Source organism: Mus caroli, unplaced genomic scaffold (genome assembly GCF_978045245.1).
Source record: "Mus caroli unplaced genomic scaffold, Mus_caroli_1 scaffold_19, whole genome shotgun sequence".
NCBI classification, from domain to species: domain Eukaryota; kingdom Metazoa; phylum Chordata; class Mammalia; order Rodentia; family Muridae; genus Mus; species Mus caroli.
In genome coordinates, this window is record NW_028227274.1 from 53,255,139 (window position 1) to 53,276,601 (window position 21,463).

The following is a 21,463-nucleotide window of genomic DNA, read 5'->3' on the forward strand; positions in this document are numbered from 1 at the left end:
GACAAGTTCCCTAGGCTGGACACAGAAAGAAGCAGGAAGATGAAGTAGAGCTTACAATCTCAGATTACTCTAATGAAACAACTATGTTTCATTAGATCTGAGCCTGAAAAGTTCACCCAGTGTCAGCCGGTGCTACAGATGCACTTAAAGAAAAGACTTTTATTTTGAATTAGTTGCAGGCACACATGCTCACATAAAACTTCTAGCACAGGTACCCAAAACTACAAAGGCATTGGACTCCCTTGGAGTTGGAGCTACTGTGGTTGTTAGCTGCCTGATGTGGGTACTTGGGCCCTATGAAAGAGCAGTAAGCTCTCTTAACCACTGAGCCATCATCTCTCCAGCCCCACAAATGCACTTGCAATTTAGTGGTATTTTGGTAATCTGACATTTTGGGTCTTCACAAAATGAAATATGTTATAAGTGTTAGAATTTCTAGAAGCAATTAATATACCATGTCTAGAAAACATTTGGCATAAAGAAATGTATGTATACTTGTAACTGCAAAAACATCTATGAGTCTTCCTTTTATTTAATTAAGGCATGTAATAGGATGATTCTAGTATGTTTTCTCCAAGACGAGTTATATTAGATAAGCTAATCTTGTTGTTCAGCATATGTTTCAGGGTTCAGCCTACTGGGGCTGATGAGATGGTGTAGTGTTTGAGAGCACTGGCTGTTTTTCTAGAGCACCCACATTTTATTCCCAGCATTCACATGATGACTCAGAATTGTTTGCAACTTCAGTTTCAGGGAATCCCATACTTCTTTCTGGCCTCCAATGGCACCAGTCATGTATATTGTAGACAGACATACCCACAGGCAAACACTCATACACATAATTTCCCCTTAAGTCTTCAGTTTTATTCTAGTTCTCAAAGCTATTATAATTAATATACAAGCATTTAACATTTTTTGTTAGAAGCATTGTGAGAATTTCACAAGCCACGTAGAGCTCAGAAAAATACTTGTTTAGCCTTCACTAGTCACAGACATACACAGTCTGCTGTCCAGCTCCAGATAAGGTTACACGAGGTTAAGACATTCTGTACAATTGACTCAGGGTCACTTAGTAAATATGGAGGAACCAAGACAAGGCTATGGCTGAACCCCTTGACCTGATATTATGTTATTATTTATGTAAGCAGATAAATACATTATGAAGTAAAGTCTTAAATGTTTTCCGGGTGCATACAGCTAAACTCTTAATGTCTATGCAGTATTAACTGTTGAAAAGGGCTTCTCTTCTTATAGTTCTAATGAGGAAATAGGAAGAATGAATAAGAAGGAGCACACAACTTTGATCAAAAACACTCATGGAGCTCATGGAAGGGACATCTGCAAAATGTTAAAATAGAAAAAAAAGAAAATCATCATGGGTTTCTGATTACATGAAATGGACCTAAACCTTGTCGCTTCTTCCCTTATGATGTCATGCATTTCCTTGACTCATTTCTGAGGAATCTGCAGTTACCATCAATTGTAGAATAGGCATATAATTTCCCTCAAGCTATCTGGCGGAGCTAGAGAAAATAAAACAATGATTTTATGTCATTGCTGTCTAATGCCCTGGGAGCTATCCAGCCCACCCACACTCTATCAAGATGCCATTATGGGAAGAATAAGTTCCTTGTAACCCAGAGCAATACAATTTCAAGTATGTGGTGCTGTGTGTGCCTCTGACCATTACAAAAATATCCATTCAAGCAACGCTAAGCCATCTGAGGAGTCATTGCTCTCATCTAATTCTGCACTAGATCATTTGAATATAAAAGTTTCCAAAAGAGATATTTTGTTTACTTATAGATTCTATTTTCCATTCATTTCAAATCCATGTACCAAGTGTCTCATTCCATGTGCATGCCAAAGGAAACAGATCATAGTATGTGGCTAAATGGGTTCCTTCTTACCACCTTCCTGATGTATGTGATGACTGGGCCCCATTCCCAGATTCTGAGATTCAGAGATTCTGAATAAATGGAGTTGAGACAAAGCCAAGAACTGTTCATTTTTAATGTTTCAGATTGTATGAATACCAGTCTAAACACCACACTTTAGGTCACTTTCTTTGATTCTCCATTTCCTCATCTGGCTTAACAATAACAGCTCCTGTAGAATGAGGTTTGTACCTAAGGCAAAATGTTATTTAGAACAAACTACGACACTCCTTATCCATGCAAATAATAATCAATTGAATGCACAGTACTTTTGCATTAGAGTTATTTTGAAGAGTTTTTAAACATTATTGTTTTGAGATTATATATGTATATGTAATTATACATATATATGTAAATATGTATACATATATATAAATATGTATACACACACACACACATATATATATATATATATATATATATATATTTACATCATTCCTTATTTTCCCTTCCATCCTCTATTTTCACACACACACACATACATGTCAATTGGAATTTGACATTTGATCTATTTGGAATAAATACTATGTGTGTTATCTTGGGTTTATACTATAGACATATGAAGGTGTTCCCAGAGAGTTTTGATTGGGATGAAAGACTCACCTGGAATGTGGGCAGCATCATTCCATCCGTTGCAGCTGTAGATGAATGAAAGCCTGAAAGGGGCAGAGCAGCAGCACAGCATCCCCCTCTGCTTCTTACTGAAGCTGCAATGTGACCAGCAGCCTCACCTTCCTGCTTCCATTTCTTCTTTCCTACAGTGGACTGTATCCCCTCGAACTGTAAGTCCAAATAAACTCTTCCTGCATTAAGTTATTTCTTGCCTGGCATTAGTCACAGCAATTAGAAAAGTGACTAAAGAATAAAAGATACTAGCCCAAAACTTAGGATACCCAAGATATAAGATACAATTTGCTAAATGCATGAAACTCAGGAAGAATGAAGACCAAAGTGTGGACACTGTGCCCCTTCTTAGAATTGAAAACAAAACACCCATGGAAGGAGTTACAGAGACAAAGTTTGGAGCTGTGACGAAAGAATGGACGATCTAGAGTCTTCCATATCCAGGGATCCACCCCATAATCAGCTTCCAAACGCTGACACCATTGCATATACTAGCAAGATTTTGCTGAAAGGTCCCAGATATAGCTGTCTCTAGTGAGACTATGCCAGGGCCTAGCAAACACAAAAGTGGATGCTCACAGTCAGCTATTGGATGGATCACAGGGCTCCCAATGGAGGAGCTAGAGAAAGTACCCAAGGAGCTAAAGGGATCTGCAACCCTATAGATGGAACAACATTCTGAACTAACCAGTACCCCGGATCTCTTGACTATAGCTGCATATGTATCGAAAGATGGCCTAGTCGGCCATCACTGGAAAGAGAGGCCCATTGGACACACAAACTTTATATGCCCCAGTACAGGGGAACGCCAGGGCCAAAAATAGGAATGGGTGGGTAGGGAAGTGGGGGGGGGAGAGTATGGGGGACTTTTGGGATAGCATTGGAAATGTAATTGAGGAAAATACATAATAATAATAATAATCACCATCATCATCATCATCATCATCATAAAAGAAATTGGTCACTATGAAGTAAGGCCATTGCTGGTATAAACTAGACGGCTTCTTCATTAGCACAAAACATTTTATTTTTATTTTTTGTTAGATATTTTTTTATTTAGATTTCAAATGCTATTCCCAAAGTTCCCTATACCCTCCCCCTGCCCTGCTTCCCTACCCACCCACTCCCACATCTTGGCCCTGGCGTTCCCCTATACTGGGGCATATAAAGTTTGCAAGACGTAGGGGCCTCTCTTCCCAATGATGGCCAACTAGGCCATCTTCTGCTACATATGCAGGTAGGGACAAGAGTTCTGGGGTACTGGTTAGTTCATATTATTGTTCCACCTATAGGGTTGCAGACCCCTTTAGCTCCTTGGGTACTTCCTCTAGCTCCTCCATTGTGGGCCCTGTGTTACATCTTATAGATGACTGTGAGCATCTACTTCTGTATTTGCCAGGCATAGCCTCATACGAGACAGCTATACCAGGGTCCCTTCAGCAAAAACTTGCTGGCATATGCAATAGTGTCTGGGTTTGGTGGCTGATTATGGGATGGATCCCAGGGTGTGGTAGTCTCTGGATAGTCCATCTTTTCGTCTTAGCTCCAAACGTTGTCTCTGTAACTCTTTCCATGGGTATTTTGTTCCTTATTCTAAGGAGGAATGAAGTATCCACACGATGGTCTTTCGTCTTCTTGATTTTCTTGTGTTTTGCAAATTGTATCTTGGGTATTCTAAGTTTCTGAACTAATATCCACTTATCAGTGAGTGCATATCTAGTGACTTCTTTTATGACTGGGTTACCTAACTAAGGATGATATCCTCCAGATACATCCATTTGCCCAATAGTCACAAATAATATAAAATACTGTGGTGTGACTCTAAGGAAGTGAAAGATCTGTATGATAAGAACTTCAAGTCTCTGAAGAAAGAAATTGAAAAAGATCTCAGAAGATGGAAAGATTTCCCATGCTCATGGATTGGCAGGATTAATATAGTCAAAATGGCTATCCTGCTGAAAGCAATCTACAGATTCAATGCAATCCCCATCAAAATTCCAACTCAATTCTTCACTGAGTTAGAAAGGGTAATTTGCAAATTCATCTGGAATAATAAAAAACTTGGATAGAAAAAACTATTCTCAACAATAAAAAAACCTCTGGTGGAATCACCATGCCTGTCCTCAAGCTGTACTACAGAGCAATTGTAATAAAAACTGCATGGTACTGATACAGCGACAGACAGGTAGATCAATGGAATAGAATTGAAGACCCGAAATGAACCCACACACCTATGGTCACTTGATCTTTGATAAGCGAGCAAAAACCATCCAGTGGAAAAAAGACAGCATTTTCAACAAGTGGTGCTGGCACAACTGGCATTTATCATGTAGAAGAATGTGAATTGATCCATTCTTATCTCCTTGTACAAAGCTCAAATCTAAGTGGATCAAAGACCTCCACATAAAACCAGAGATCCTGAAATTTATAGAGGAGAAAGTGGGGAAAAGCCTCGAAGATATGGGCACAGGGGAAAAATTCCTAAACAGAACAGCAATAGCTTGTGCTATAAGATCAAGAATTGACAAATGGGACCTCATAAAATTGCAAAGCTTTCGTAAGGCAAAAGACACCTTCAATAAGACAAAAAGGCCACCAACAGATTGGTAAAGGATTTTTACCAATCTTAAATCTGATAGGGGACTAATATCCAATATATACAAAGAGCTCAAGAAGCTGAACTCCAGAAATTCAAATAACCCCATTAAAAATAGGGTACAGAGCTAAACAAAGAATTCTCAACTGAGGCATACCAAATGGCTGAGGAGCACCTGAAAAAAATGTTCAAAATCCTCAATCATCAGGGAAATGCAAATCAAAACAACGTTGAGATTCCACCTCACACAATTCAGAATGGCTAAGTTCAAGACAGCTGCTGGAAAGGATGTGGAGAAAGAGGAACACTCCTCTATTTCTGGTGGGATTGCAAGCTTGTACAACCACTCTGGAAGTCAGTCTGGGGAAGTACTACCGGAAGATCCAGCCATTCCTCTCCTGGGCATATACCCAGAAGATGTTCCAACTGGTAATAGGGACACATGTTCAACTATGTTCATAGCAGCCTTATTTATAATAGCCAGATGTGGGAAAGAACCTAGATGTCCCTCAACAGAAGACTAGATACAGAAAATGTGGTACATTTACACAATGGAGTACAAAATACTTCTTAAAAAGGAATTATAATCAAGCCATGAGAATCTTCCATGCTGCCTCTTTGGATCAATTTTGATTCATAACCCAAAGTATGCTCAGGTATAACAGGCTATCAATTACCTTTTGGTTATATTTTGTGATTCCTAACAGTCACATGCTCTACAGGATGCAGGCTAATTCAGCACTTCACAGTGTTCCTATTCCTTGAGCATAGGATGTGATTTTAAAAGTCAATGAGAGCTGTGAGCCAAAATGTCTTTGTTCACATAAAATGACATTTAGAGTGAATTAGCCTTCTTTGGCTGCTGGTTATAGTTGCCTGGGAATGTTGCCTCATCTCTTTATTGTAAGGGGAGCCAGCCTGAGGACAGGCTGGGGATAGGGGGAACAAAACGGACGGGGGAAACCTAATTTATTTATTATAGGATTAAACCACTGAATCAGTGTCCCTAGAATTTCTTTCTTGCATCCTATTTATATGTGGATATTCTGTAATAATTTTCCATATTCTGTAAACCACTTTCAATTCTGTTTCCTATTAGAGATAACTGACACATCAATTTTATAAGCATATTCACCTTGAAATTAATTAAAATGATCCAAGTGTCGCTACACTGGGGTCTCATTTTAGCATGGCATTTATGGACAATATGGCTGGACAAGTGACTTAACTTCTGTTGGCTTCACATTCCTTATTTGTGGAATAGTACAGTTGGGCTAGATCATCTCTAAAGCCATCCTAAGTTTCAGTGCTGGGATCTATTTAATTACCTGCCGTGTGAAACATATTAATGCTTTATGCCCTCAACAATGGGGTCACACACATGTCCTCTAATGGCTACAGAACATAATGACACCTATGTAACATGATGACCACATTCACGCTTTGATGATACTCCACTATCACTCTAGTTAGATGCTCTGATTGACAGAGACCGAATCATTACGACTATGGACAATTACAGCTCTTTAAATGATGCTGTAATTAAAAAAAAAAATCATGTCTCTAATATTTATAACTTTGAGGGGAGGGAAAAACAACCCAAGAAGTACTTTCAACTTTTTTTCACATGACACCTCTATTTACATAAATATGGGCATGACTGTTTAAAATGCAAAGTTACCTGTCCAGATGGGAACAAAGCTCAGCGCCCTGGTTCTTTTCCTCCCTGGAAGTACACATCCTTCACCTTTGTGTGACTTTGAAGGGTTAGTTACATGGGGAAGTGAAATGCAAATTCAATGTGTGCTCCATCAAAGCACAGCTATTGTGGGTGTGACATCTTTCGTATACCATAAAACTGGCACCTTCAATTTTTTTTTTCTGAGCAACCTTAAGTGGGATTTTTGTTTCCTATTTCCTAATGACAGGAAAACAAATGAATAATGCAGCAAAATAAGTAATATATCATGGAAAACTGCGTTGTTTCAAAGTTAAAAGTTAAGATGGGGTATGGATCCAGCTTAGTGGTTAGGCTTTTGCCTAGTCTGCATGAAGCCTTGTGGTCAGCATTGAGTAACACACACACACACACACACACACACACACGCATGCATGAACACATGTAATCTAATGCCCTTGTAATAGTAATCATTCCAACATTGCCTTTTCGGTCTCTTTTTTTCAATTGTCGCAGGCTTATGTCTCCTTGGGGAAGAGTTTCCTGGTACAGCTCTGGTCATTAGCATCCAGCCCCAGAACTTCCCACTCATAAGCGCATTCCTGTGCTTTTTGAAAAATAGAAACATCACAGGATGCACCTTAGAGATGAGCATTTTAATGTTTTAGTTGTGAATGAAATTAAAGAAAAAGTAAAAATGATGATAGAAAGTTGAGTATATGTAAAACAGTGTTTTAAAATACCATTCCTAATTGTAAAACATGATTTTTGATAGGTTCATGCACACATATAATGCATATTAGTCATTTCAACCCCATCTCCTCCCTCATGTCCCCCACCCCCCATCCTGTGAAACTTCTCTTCCCATGAAGTCCCTATCCTAGGTTTCCATCTTCCTTTTGTGTGTGACCCAGTTGGTTTAAATAAGACCACCTGCATCAGCATGGGTGGAAAATAATTGACATGAGGATGGCAACTTATTGGTGGCTATACCACTAGAGAGAATGATCCCTTCCCCTCCAGCAACTGTTACCTGATCATGGCTCCTCAGTTAGAGATGGAGGCCTCAGAAGCACTCTCCACTCCAAGACTAAGTATCCCCAGGCCCAATCTTGTGCAGTTCTTTCCTAGGTAGCCACACCTGCAGGGAGTTCATGAGTGCACGAGTCACGTGCAGAAAGATTTTCTTCTGACTGTCTCTGCATCTTCTGGCTGTTCCATTCTTTCTGCCCACTCTTCCATAGTACAACCCAAACTTTGACGGGGATGACAGAAGTGTCATATTTAAGGTCAAGGACTTCACTGTAACTTATTCTGGACACTTGGATCAGTGATGAGTCTCACTAAATAGCACCTGCTATGACTATCCCTTTGTTCATATTCCCTCAGATCCAATAAGCTGAGATGATATGGCTATCTTTTTTTTTTTTAAGTAATTAGTACATGCGATTTATTTTTGGTCTTCCTTGCCCCCAAAATTTCTCTAGCTCCTAATTCCATAAACTTCTTAGCCAATTCCTTGTTCCTATGGGGAAAGAGTAAATTAAACACTTTTCCATTGGCCTGGTGAGCAACTCAAGGTGAGCTCCTGCGGTAAGCCCTCTGTATTTAATGCTTCCTTTGTAGTGTCAGATAACTTTCTCTATAAATATGCATTTGTATTGACACAATGCCTCTGCTGTGTTCCTTCTATTTCTTGGTGAGTTAGAAAATACATAAGCTATGATTAGCAAGATTCTCACATCTCTGTTCTAGTAAGGTGGGAATGAACTGAGAATGGGTCTAAGCATCGTTGATTTCCTGGTCCTCTCTGGCGGTCTGATCTCTCGTGTCTGTAGCCAAAGCTCTTTGGGTTCTTTATCAAATGTTCTGTTCTGGAACTTACGTTGGAAAAAAAAAAAAAGACAGGGGACTTCTGACTTCAGAGTCAGATCTTTATCTGTGCACTTTGGAATCTCCCCTTCATACTTGTCTGGATGTTTAGAGCCATTCAAAGCAGAACACTGTTCTGAAAATCAGCTTAAAGTCTGTGCTGGGACCATCTCTAGATGCAAAGTTGTATGTTAGGATAAAACTCTCCTGATAAGCTTGACTTTTGATAGTCAAGGTTACTAGGTCTGTCATTTGAAATCATGAATGTGTGCGTGCCTTTTTCCTTCTCCGCCTTCTCTACCTTCCTTCTTCCTTTCCTTCCTTCTTTAATATGTGTGTGTGTGTGTATACACACATATACATATATTGTCTAACATATATAATTTATAACTTATAATACTATATATAAATATATTTATATCTTCATTGATTCATTTACCTATTCATTCACTAAACATCCATAGGGCCATAGCTGGCCTAGATGCTGTCAATTTGACACTGAGAAAGGAACAAAGGGCCTCTACTTAGTTTAGCAGCTTTATAGTCCCTTAGGAAGAAAGACTGAAAACTGAGAAAGATGAAAAGATTGTGGCTGAAGCCATGAAGGCAGGAGTACAGAGCTACAAGTGAACGTCGGGGTCATCTAGTCTAGCCAGTATGACAGGAAGTGCTTCCTACAGAATTGCTAGAAGATGGAAGACTATTCTCGATAGGAGAAATTGTGAAAGGGCCAGAAATTATAGGGAATGAAAGGAAAATACATTTTACTGAAGCCTAGATTCTCTGTGTCTTAAGTGAGAGAGGCCAGAATGAATGTGGAGAGACTGCCCAGGAAAGGCCATTGAGGGCCATTTTATAAGCTGCATGTCGTCTGAGGGCACTGGTCAATGATGGTGCCCGTGGTTCAACTGTAAGTGGGCAACTCGGGACCCTGTGACTACAAAACTGTTCTTTCTGTTGGCTTACTAACAGTGACACTTCAGTTGTAATTAAGTATTATCATTTTGTAAGGTGTTGTCATTGATGGAAACTGGAATGTGTTTCATGGAGAATTAGGCATGGTAGAACACGCTAGGAATCACAGCACTTAGGAGGCCAGGTGTGTGAAGACAAGGAGTTTATGGATAGCCTGATCTACACAGTGACTCATCTGAAAACCAAAACATAAATAAAATACTTTCTTGGATTTCTGTGTTTTATTTCTTGCAATGATCTCTGAATCTGTAATTATCATAATATACAAAAGTTAAATGCTTCTGTAATAGTATCTAATGTATTGTAATAATAAAATTAAAATAATAAATAAAACAAATACAAACAAAATTGAGTTGTTTCTTAGTCATTCAAGAAGAACAAAATTTAGAGTTTGCTTAAAGACTAATCTCAATTATATTTCATACAGAGTCAAAACCTGCTGTCCTATCATATCTGTTAGGGAAGTTAATTAGTGAAACCAAGGTTTTCAACCATCTCTGTCAACTCTTTGAGTAACAAAACAACGCAAAATGGCATTTAAAGGGAGTGATGTGCTATCATGTAACTCAAACATCTGTAGGATACCCTCACACGTGCCCTGTGATAGTTTGGTCTCTCTTACTCTTTCTCTATACTTGTGTCCCTTTTGTCCCCATTCACATGCCAGTTTTTGTTCCCAAGGTTTTGTCTTCCATGCTGTGACAGTTCTAGGGACTCAAGTCTTTAAGCCGTAGCATGTGCTGTCTCCTCAGAGGGAGATTATCTTCCTCCCCAAGTTCATCATCTTATGTGTAGTTGGGTTTCACATCCTAAATTGAATCACTGTTCCATCCGTGATTGGAGACCAGAGGAACATAAGTGCAGATTGGTACAAGAATGGAGGAGCTGTACTTGAAGCAAAGGTACATTTATCTGATGCTGTCCTCTAGCTACAGCGCCAGCTTGTGGGAATCAGTCATTAAATCCTTGGGAATTTTGCAAGTAGTAGTTATCTATAAGCATTATTAAAAATAAAATTAGTGCTGGAGCAATGGCTGAGTAATTAAGAGTCTTTGCTGCACTTTCAAAGACTTTCTTATCAAGTGGCTCACAGTCTTTTATAGTCCTAGCTTTAGAGGCTTCAGTTCCTTCTTCTGGCCTTCAGGGACAACTTTGCTCACATGCACATCTACCCCCAACCCCCACAGAGACACATATAGAAATATGTAATAAAATAAAATCAATCTTAAGAAATTATGTAGCCTGTTATATTATAGTGAACATAAATAGAATGTATATGCAGAACCCACCACTTCCTAATTATTATACTTGATATTAGTATCAAATACACCCATAGGGTAATGGATATGCATCTGAGTGTCATCTGACAGGAATAGGATACAATGTACTTCTGTGTATTTCTTAACTGCACACCCAGTGATGCTATTTTGGTGATGTGAAAGTAGCCACTGTGAGCATGTCTATGCCATGGAAAAGAACAAGAAGACATGACATGGAACTGGTCTACTGCTCATCAGAATCAATAGGGAAAATGAAGTCAGTGAATACAGCAGCAAGGAACACAGCAGAGTTTTGCTTAGCCATAAAGAATTAAATTATGTCCTTTTGAGGAAGTGGCTAGAAATACAAACACAATAAGCAAAACGAGCCAAACTACAAAAGAGCAATATCATCTTTTTCTCATACACAGATGTTAGATATGCTACCACTGGATAATGTAATCTACTAAATAGAATACATATGGCATGAATGGAGACAGGGAACTCATGTGTGGGGGAACAAAATGGCATAAAGGAAATGAGGAATAAGAGACGGTAAAGGGTGTAAGAAAGACAAAGTACACCATTCCTTCTTTCATGTACCAACCTAAATTTAATTATACACTCGTTTATCCACAAGACAAAAGGGGGTCTTAGGAGAGGAAAGGGAACAGCCAGAAGACACACTTCAGGAGGATTGCACTAAGAACAACGGGTATAAACTAAGCATAATGAATGATATATATGCATGGAAGTGTCATAGGGTAACATAAATTTTAATGAAAAACTAAGACTTTAAAATAAAACAAAACCTACCTCCCAATACTTGTTTCTTTTGGGTCTTTGTAGGAGAGGTAAACTGATTGACACCCCAGGGCCTGTGCCTGCTTCTCCTGCCATCTGGCACCTAGCCTATGTACTGTAGTAGCTCCATCCAGGATCCCCATCATTTTGTCACCCAGAACTCAAAGCTGGGATTCTTCTCCTTGGATGATGTTGCTATCACTAAAGTGACTTTAGGCGAGGAAATCAGACTGGATTTTGAGTCTAATTTGGATTCTATAGAGTTGAAGGGACAAGCTGGAAAGTAAGGTGGCCATTTTCCTAGGGTTGCTTGTCTCTGGTTCCTCTTCACTATACCCAGAAGCTGAGCATTTTTCCCAGGTGAGTTTCTAGAGTGCCATTGAGAAGCAAGGACATGATTTATAGCTTTGTCCCCATCAGCTGAGTGGCAGGTAACATCTGGGAAGGCACCTTTGATTGTCGCTGGATATCACAGTTGACCCTCTATGTTCCATTCTTGGATTCAACCATTGATCGAAAAGTTTGAAGGGGGAAAATATCTTCCCAGAACATCTACGGATTTTTTCTTGTCATTTTCTCCTAGCAATGTAATCAGAGAAACTCTATATATAACATTTTAAATTAGGGGTTATAAAGTAATCTTAGGGTGACTTAAATAATATGGGAGATGGTATGTAAATTATATGCAAATAGCATGTCATTTTTATACATGGGGCTTGAGTATCTGTGAGCTTGGGTATCCGAGTAGGGTGGAGATCCTGAAATCTGTCCCATGTGGGTATATAGGGACTGTACACAGAGATAGTTGTAGTTGTGCATCTGTGTGGTCTCCTCCATAGTGAATGCAATGTTGAGTGACCAACTGCGACGAAAGTGATCATGGGACATCTAAGGCTGGGTCTGGGCATTATGACTTCTGCTTTTCCTTTCTGAACCATTTTCTTTTAGGGACTCCAGATGGAAGAAGGCAAGGGAATAGACATGAATCCCTGTGAAGAATCCCACAGGTATAGAACTGAAGGAGGCTGGTAATCACCAACAATGAAGTGTCAGATGGGCCTTGGAGCAGTCCCTACAACTCCAAGTCAGAGTATCAATGATTGCGATTCCAAATGATATGTGATGCCTGGCGAGAGATTGTGACTTGAAATTACTTATCAAAACTGAAATTTAGAAATGAATTGCTGGTTTTAAACCAGAATGTTTTAGAGGTTTACCATGCAATATTAGACAACCACTATATGTTGTATGGCCATGGGCATAATCCATACAGGCAAGATGATATTAACCCCTACCTTACAAAATTATGGAGAGGGTTGAATGGGATATATATGTCACATGCAGGCTTCAGTGTAAACACATAGCAAATGGTATGTATTTGCTCAATAGTGGCAGTATTTTAGGTGTTCCTATCTCTACTCTATCCAGCTCTTTCCAAAACTCTAACTCCAGGTTTGACCTAGGAGCTAAGTTCTGTCCTGTCCTTTAATCAGTGTGCTATGACTCCAGCAACTCATTCTTTAGACTCCAGACTATATACTCAATATGGATATAGGCCATATGGGTATTGATATAGACTATAAATTATACTTATTTTTGTGGAGAAAATATTAACCACCCCCCCAGGACACCATAGCCTATTTCCCAGTGTTTTTCTAAAAGCATCATGCCCACAGTGACTTCTAGCCCTTTGCATTGCTCAATGAGTCTCCATTACCATTTTGCTGATTTTATGCATGTGTTTTCTAAAACAAGTGAACATCCATTCCACTTCTTGCCCTCATCCTGTGCACCTTAAACTTCAAGGGTTAAATGTGGAAAAGGGAAAAGGAAATGCCATTTGCAGTGGGAACATGAGGAGAAGTGACAGTTTTTGATTCTCAGCATTCATTTACCTCACTTTCAGGATGTTGGGTGCCTGCATACCTGACAGAGACTGTAAGGATCAACTAGGCTGAGGTGAAGTACTCAATATCTTCCTTCGATGGTAACTATCAGATATCCCAGTAACAATAGAAGATGTCCCATAAGCCGCAGTATCATTTCATCACATGCTTAACCAACCCTTTTACATTGCTATGACTGGATCAGAGGGGCATGTACTTGCAGTTTGCATCTTGCTTGCCTTCTACACTCATTCCTTGCAGCTGTCTTCTCATCTCTACTATTCACACCCTGGAAAGAATACAAATGACTGGCATCTGTCTCTCTTGTCTCCCAACAAGCTTAAGTTGCCTGGTACTTTCCAATGTTCTATTTCAAATATCCGCCAACATCCTTTAGAGCCAAGAAGGACTGTTGTTGCTCATGTATTTCTGGATCACCACTTAGTGGTGTTGCCTGAAAATGACACAACGCATCACTCAGGGATCTTTCCTTCCATTCTGAACACTAAAAGGACAGGTGATTTGTTCACATGGTCCAAGACTTCCAGATATTTTGTCTGACAATTCACTGGCAGATTCTAAACGTGGCTACTTAGTGACTCCTCCATCTGGTGGTTTCACTTGCGATGTAGAAGCACCAGGTTCTAAATGGGATTGCCACAGTTAGGGGGACTGTAAGGAAAACTCTGCTGAAGTAGGGACTTACACTTGCCAGGATCACAGCTTGCATCTGGCAAAGTTTCAGTGGCTGATGAAAGTTGTGTGTGTGATATGACTGTGAAGATGGCAGAGGGGACATGGGTAGGTTACCCTTTAATGGCTAGGCCTATTACACTAAAACAGCCTTTTGTGAATGTCAGAAAGCATCAAATAGAAGAGGCAGAGAAACAAAGGATCAACAGAAATACCAACCGTGCCACACCTTTGAGGTGCTATTATTTCAAGTTCAAGTGTTATTGATATGATTTAATTCATCTTTTTAGGATGTGGCCACATTTGAAGATGCACAAAAACATGCTGAACAGGCAGAGAGAAATGTACAAATGGACCAGCGAGGTGACAACCTCAGCCCCGAGATTGCAACGTTTCAGCTTCTACAGCATCACTCGTAAGCCAGACACGGACCAACTTCTCATCTGCCTCACTGGGAGACTGTGATTTTGCTGTCTGGTGCATTTTGGGTCACATCTGTTGGCTGCATTCTCATCTCTGAGATTTGTGCTGGCTGATAGCTTCAAGCCACGGTTATCTATGCCTGCTGCTCCTACTCCTTTCTTAGGATGTCTCCAGGGGGACATAGTATGTCGAATGTAGGAGTCTTGACCTTATTAATCAATAGATGGTGACTACATCCAGGCAGTTCCATATGTTTCAGAATAGGAAACTTTATAAATGTAAAATTCTTTATGAAAACTTATTTATTAAAACCATTTATTAAAGCTTAATCTACTTTATTAATAATAAACTTTTGAAACAGGTTTGTTCACAATAAACATGGTTGTTTCTTTTTGGCTCTTGTGTGTCCTTGACGCCTGCATTATTCCATCTCTCGTGACAAACTGATTAAAACTCATTGTTTCAACCCTGAAAATTTGGCTCTCGTCTCTATAAGGCTTTAAATTTCACCATGCCTGTCTGTGCTCCAGCCTAGGGAGGCCTTTTGCATTTCATCCGTTGCTAATGTTTCATGTCTGTGTACTGAATGAAACCCTTGATTTCCTTTCGTAGACACATGTAATCTAAAGGCATGCAACATTTTGCAAATGTTGGCTCGTATATTAATTTCATAAGGTCTTATTTGGTCGGTCGACCAAGTTTTGATTACTTCCATATTGTTCTTAATTGCCCTAATATCCCCAAAGACTTTCCCATTCCGTGCATCCCTTTATCTTTGCTTCTTTTATCTCTTGCTGTGAGAGTCCAAAATTGCTGACATATTCAGTGGGTTTAAATCCTGAGTGCTGCAGAAGAGTTTGCAAATCTGTTTTAATTTTCTATACTCAGCTGAGGGCCATGACGCATTCTGTTCTGTTAATCTGTTTTTAATCATATCTGCAAATGCTAGAGCTGTGCAGGGGAGAAATGATGCATAAAGCGAATCTAGACCAAGCACACTTCCGCATTTGTGGAGTTGAATTCTTATTCTCTTCCACCTACACGTTTTGTTTTTCCTGGATTGGTACAGAGTTGACTTAGAGAAGAAGTTATGGACCCAGAGTAATGATACTCTATTGAAGAAAAGCTTAGGTTTCTCATGTTTAACCTGTGCACTAATTATTACTATCAATGCAAGTAATAACCTCACAATATGACTCATAGGTAGATAGTTACTATTTATATTTCATCTCTTATCGGCTAGGATAAATTCAGCTGCCTAAAAGTAGTAACTTTAACAGCAATGGCACCAGCTACTCTTACTAAGAGCTCCAGGGGAGGATCGGAGGCATCACCCATCTCTTTTCCATCCTGAAGGTCAGCTGTATTATACTCCATGACATGCAAAAGCCCTTCCTAGAGTGCAGTGAGCAAAACTCCCAGATGCCAAACTCCTCAGGAGCAGGATGAGAGGCGACAGAACCATGTGCTTCTCCCGCCACATGCCTCTTGACTTTTATCTTTCTTTCAAGGCCTAAGCTATCTTACCTTTATGCCTTATGACGAATAAAGTTGGACTACAAAGTTACCCTTAGACCAGATAACTATTTCTCAAGGCAGGACCTCATTCCTACTGGTTTAAGCTATTCATAATCATCCTGACCTTCTATGTACAACACTTGAACAAGGAGTTTTTGTGAGCAAGCAGGGATAAGCTGTGAGCCAGGGGGTGGAGGCAAGAACCCCTTACCACACTTAGTAACTATTAAAAGTTCACGGTCCATTATATTTACAAGGTTTCTGCTATTGTATTTTGACCTATGAAGTCAGCGGAAATGTTTCAAAGTGCTGCCTGTTCATATATTATTCCTTGCATTTAAAAATAGCATATCTTATTATTACATTTTTCTTCCCAAGTTTAATGGACAATATAAAATATACTATTCTATTCATCTGAAAGGGGAAATAGCAAATGCATAGAAGTAGAGAAAAAAATGTAAAAGGGGGAAGGAAATAACAAAGCCTGAGTTGTTAAGAATTTCATGTGCAGAATCTCCTCTGTGGAACAAACACACAGCATGTGTTTGGCCTATCAACGGAGAATTACTTTCTCAGAAGAAAACACTGGAGCGCACTGGGTGAAGGGTTAGCAGGACTAGGACATAATTCTGCTGCAGCCTCGAGCCAGTTAGTTAAATGAATAAATACAGATGTGGAAATCTCACGTCTTCAGCCGTTTATCTTCCGACTCCTCTGACTCTTTGTTGCAGTTTAGACCTTTGTGCTGAGTTAGAATAAAAATAGAAAGAGCTAGTGTGGGGTAGGGACACTTTAACTCTTAGGGCAGACTCTGAGTTGACAATTAACTCTTAGCCACCAATCCAACACTTGGGGAGTGGGGGTAAGGGGGTGGGAGCGGCACTTTTCCTTGTTTTAATTTACAATTTAAAGGAAGTAGAATGACCTTTCTCAGGGTCCTCTTGATTATAGATCATAGAAACTCATTATATACTAATTAAAACAAAACATAGGAATTCCAGGTACAAGTATTTGGGTAGCACAAACTCAAGTGGAGAATTCAACAACCCTGTCTTAGGAGGTTGTAGTATTCTGAAATCATGGACCCAGAACTAAGGTGCTTGCATTTTTGCATGTTTCAATGTCTACTGGCCTCCATGTTCTCCGTGTGTCAGAACCAGCACTTCAGATAGACGCCAAGTCATATTCTTGCTGCAATAGACAATAATTGTTTTTCCAGGAAAAGTTTTGATAAAGCCCAGGTATGATCTTCGACTTTTTTTGATTAGAGGAGAAACTGCCTCTTGAAGGTTGGATGAAGAAAGCATTCTAAGCCAGTAGGATAAGAATGACTGGCTAGTAGGAATAGCTGACCTACTGACCTACAGTCATGTTCTGCTTCCATGTTTAAGAACACTCATGTTCCCTGATGTTTGGTGGGGCTATATCTTGACAGATTCATCCGAAGCTGAAAATAGATGTAATACATTGATCCCCCTCCCCCAAATTCCATGAGTTGACAAGATAATCCACTGTACTGCATGGTTGTATATCATCCTGGCTAAGCTGGCTCATGGGACCTGTGTCTCTCTGCTGCCACCCTGATTCACCAGACTAAGTAATTTACTGCATATCACCAGTGGTAGGAAAATGTTAAAATACAAAGTCCAAACAATGGTTTCTATAGAATAGTGATTGCTTTCGCACACCACTATGACATCATAAAAATATAAGCCAAACCATTGTACATTGAGAACTGTCTGTACCAGGGTGAAACATGTTCCCTCCCCAACCCTCATTGGAACCCTGGCCATAAAGCAGTAATTCCAGAAGAAAAGGGCCTTTCTAAGTGGAAATGTCTACTACAACACAGACCTCACTGTTTGAGTCCCTGATTTAATAGCATGGCGACTCTCTGATGGGACTGATCAGAGGTGGCACCTGCTTGTGGCTTTGAAGGGCCAGTGTCATAATTCTGTCATGCATAATCTAAAGCCATTTTTCAGAACAATCTTAGAACTCCTTCACTTACACAAGCAGGCAAAAACTGGCCCTTTAAGTTGTCTATTCAAGTGTCCCCAGCTCATTCTCATCAAAGTCACATTCTTATTTATTTCATCATGGACACACTCGAGGGACCATGCAAAAGACAGCCACTCTTATTGGCGATACTTTCACAGAGAGACAGGAAATAATGAAGTAAACCAGAGAGTGGATAATCTAATTGCCACTTCTGATAAATACCATGAAGGAAATAAACAGGATATTATGGAAGAAAATGTTTGTGAAAGATGCCCGTGCAAAAGTTTCCTTCCCCTTTTACTTTCTTTTTAGAATTCTTTATAGTTCTTCTTGCATGGCCTTGAGACCAGGCTCTCCCTGTGACCCACCCCTCTCTGGGTTTGCTTTCTTCTACCTGTTGTTGTAACACAGAAAGCTTGAGCAGGAAAAATTCAGTCCATTTCCATCCTCTCTTCTTTATTCGGAGAGCCTCATGAGTTTTCTTACTATTATTTCTCTTGCTCTGGATGGAAGGGAAAGGATCCATCTTAGATAAACATCTTTCCACAAGATCTATCCCTGAAGGAAGGTTAGAAACCCCCACTAGCTGACATCTGGTTATGGGAGAGGACAATTTTGAGGAGATCTTTCCTTCATTTTTTTCCCGGTGCCCAAAGCAACAATTTAACATCTCTAAGTAGAGATGCAACATATTAGAGTCAAATGGTCCTTATTTTTGCATAACCCATGCTTTACTTCCTATCATTAGTTCTCTGCTAAAGCCACACACATATGCTTATAAACAAACACACTCATCATAGTCTTTCAGTGTATAACAGAAGGCAAGTGTCGGTCTTAAAGAAACATCAATGTCCTTTAGATTTGAGAGGGTTTTCTCCAATCACTGAAAGTTTATACCCTACTTCCTGTAACCTCCCTGCTTTCCCAGGCACATGAATGCTATGCTGCACAGCTCAGCATGCAGCCAAAGTCCAGGATGCGGGCCAAATTCTTTATGTCTCCGCTGCCATGTTTTCTCTCCGAGTGAATTGATATTTGCTTCATTTCCAAGCTGGCCTGCTGTTAGCAGTGATGGAAATCTGTGACCACAATCTTGGTGGGGCTTCCCAGAATTCAAGCTGTGCTGATCTGAGTTAGAAGGCTGAGAGGAGTTTGTGGCTTGGCAAGGTGACATTTTATTTAAAATATGCTAACAGTGTTTATAAGGCACATTTAGTACTTTTACAACATTTTTAAAAAATCAATGAAAATTTCTTGGTAATAAAATATGTTTTCCAGGAAAATTGTTTTCAAAGTTGTAGTCTAACAGTCTCAAAAGCAAATAATTAGATTCTTAGCTTAATAGACATCAATGGCTCAGGAAGGGAGTCTTTTCTAACCCTACTCTTATCGACTTTTCTCAGGCTGTTTTCCAATACAGTTTTATTTTATAGTCTCCAATCTGATCACACACACACACACACACACACACAAACACACACACACACACACACTTACTTTCTGTAAACTCAATTTTAGCTAATGAAGCTCCTTTATTGGGATATAATTTTCTGAGTTCCTGAGACTCCCTCTCCACCCCCACCTCACTCAGGTCTGTCTTAGGGATTTCTGAACTATATATTAAAGATTGAAAACTAGAAAGGGCTGTTTTTTTTTTTTTTAATGTTCACCACATGCACTAAAATGGCTGAAGTAAGATACAAGGATACTTAATGGTATGTCTGTAAGACAGACCATAAACACATCAAAATGATGAGGGAATTAAGATAAAGCTAACAGCAACAGAAAGCAGCTGCAGATGGACAGTCAAGAGACATCCAGTTGGCCAGGTTTATTACAGTGCAACGGAGGAGAGAAGATAGAAGAAAGGCCTGGAGCAACAGCAGTTGGGGGGTGTAAGAATGGCAGTTTCCTTCCTCCCACAGAGAATAATAAAGGGATTTACCCCAGGAGTTTTCTATTCAGCAGTCACCTCTAGAATAGATTCTGGGTCTCCTGGACTCCTAAATGCTGAGTCAGTTTCCTGGTGCCTGTGGGTGAGTGTGAACCTGTACAGTTCCCTGGCCACCACTATAGCAGTTCTTTAATCCTTTTAGTAGAACACCAAGAGGTGGCTGTGTGCGTTCACATCCTTAGGGAGTTTAGTGGTTTTTAGTGATGTCTCCTTAGCCAATTTTTGTTGTTGTTATTATTCTGACTCTGTTGTGAAAAATATCACATTTTCTTAATAGAGCAAGTGACTTGCTTGCAAAAATCACACACTCAATAAACATTAGCTGGTGGACTGCAAATCCCTCTGATTTACAGACTCTGTTAACTCAGAGAAATGGTAACCAAATTTTAAGTTCCCAAGCTCTATTTTCCTTCCCTAGTGCCAAGGTAGAAACCACAGCTCCCATCTTAAAGGGACTAAGACATAGTTTATTCTGAAGCCAATATGAGTGACCACGGCCAGGGAACATGGAGTTAGGTTACTCTGTAGCTTCCATGTTCCGATGTGGAAGCAGTTTTACATGGTTTCTATTGTTTACAGGTAAGAAAGTCACTAGTCAAGGCAACTTTAAAATACATGGTTGGAAGCCAGGCCTGGTGCAGAGGCCCTTAAATAACCTGGGAGGCTAAGACAGGCAGATCTCTATGAGCAAGTTCCAGGACACACATAGAGAAACCCTGTCTCAAGAAACTGAAATAAATTGGTGGGTACAACCAAAAGCAAGTTCATGAAGATAGGGGAAGGTTTTGTATAGGCCTAAGATGTTATCTGATGACTTTCTCAGCTCTTGGATTGGTGGAAGCCAGTGTTCTGCTAAGTTGATAGCTTCTAAGAGGTTTGTATTTATTACCAAGAGATGTTAGTTCAGATAGAGTAGGGCAAGGAAAGGCTGTTCCAGAAAGCTAAAACTAGCCCAAGATAAAGTAATTAGCCTCTGAACCAACACAATTCCAGTCTCTCCACAGTGCTGAAATTCCAATCCATCTGTTAGTCTCTGTGGACGCAGAAGCCCCTACCGGTTATTTGTTCACAGCCAGGCACAGCTTCTCTTCAGGAAATGTTGTTCACACCTGGCAAACAGCTCAGCAGAATTATCCTCACAGTCAGACCAAATGCCAGTCTGTGCTCTTCCCTTTCTGCCTGGAAAGTTGGGTCCTGACCATATCGAACCTTCAGTTGTTTGTAGAAGATGGTCGACACTCCT